A 969-nucleotide genomic window follows, 5' to 3' on the forward strand; every position below is an offset into this window, starting at 1 on the left:
ACCAAGAAGCATCCTCAGCTGAAATGCAGATTGCACAGTGTATTGGAAATGTGAATCGTATTTTCGTTATTTACTCAAGGGTTCATGATTGGGAGTAGAAATGTAGCAAAAAGAAGAGACTTTTCAAGAAAGTATTGGATTAATCTGAGGTTCTTCCCCTTCATATCTGATTTATCTTTTGCCATGAATTGACCAAAGCCTTCATGGAAGATATGCTCAGACAATGACAGCCAATTACCTGTTAGAAATATCTGTGATGCTCGACTCAACAGTACATAACACTAAAAAATTTGAACCATACAGAAAAGACTAGCATGGCCCCTATGCAAAGATAATATGCAAATTTGTGAACCACTCCCTATTTTTAAACTAAACTTATTGTGATAATAATTTTGTAATAAATATATATATCAAATCATTAAGTTGTATACCTTAAACTCATACAATGTTACATGTCAATTATACTTCAATAAAACTGGAAAAAAATAGAAGAATTTGTGTTTGGAGGCTGGAGGGAGAGCCAAAGAGTCAGGTAAGGCAGTCCCATCTTTTGAGACTGTAGTCATGAATTTAGCAAGAAATTGAAACTGCAAAATGCTGTATTAACCACATATGTAGTTACCTGAAATCCGGCATCATTTTAAACAAAGTGGTTAAGAGGGTATAAATGTTAGTATTCCATTGCCATCCCTGCCACCACAAATCTACAGCCTACTATTTTCCTACCATATATTTTCTAATGATGCTTCTGTTGATAGAAAGCCCTAGTCATTTTTTATTAATGGTTGCTGTGACTTCTCCCCGCTCTCTTTCCATTGGCACAGCATTTACTGATTAAAGATGCTGGGTGAGTCAGAATATTCCTTGCATAATGATTGGTTAGTTGGAATGGGTACCAGCTCTTCCTTCGTGATAAAGAACAGTGTATATAAATAAGGGTAAGAGATTTTCTTGATGTTCAAGGTCTTT

General features: G+C 35.3%; 1 non-coding gene across 1 annotated transcript; it reads left to right on the top strand.

Annotated features, from left to right (window-relative positions):
- The first annotated feature begins 255 nt into the window (after positions 1 to 255).
- LOC117203212 (U6 spliceosomal RNA) lies at positions 256 to 366 on the top strand. Its single transcript, XR_004485901.1, has one exon. It is a non-coding gene; the product is annotated as a U6 spliceosomal RNA (small nuclear RNA).
- The last annotated feature ends 603 nt before the right edge of the window (positions 367 to 969 follow it).

Source organism: Orcinus orca, chromosome 1, assembly GCF_937001465.1.
Source record: "Orcinus orca chromosome 1, mOrcOrc1.1, whole genome shotgun sequence".
Classification (NCBI taxonomy): domain Eukaryota; kingdom Metazoa; phylum Chordata; class Mammalia; order Artiodactyla; family Delphinidae; genus Orcinus; species Orcinus orca.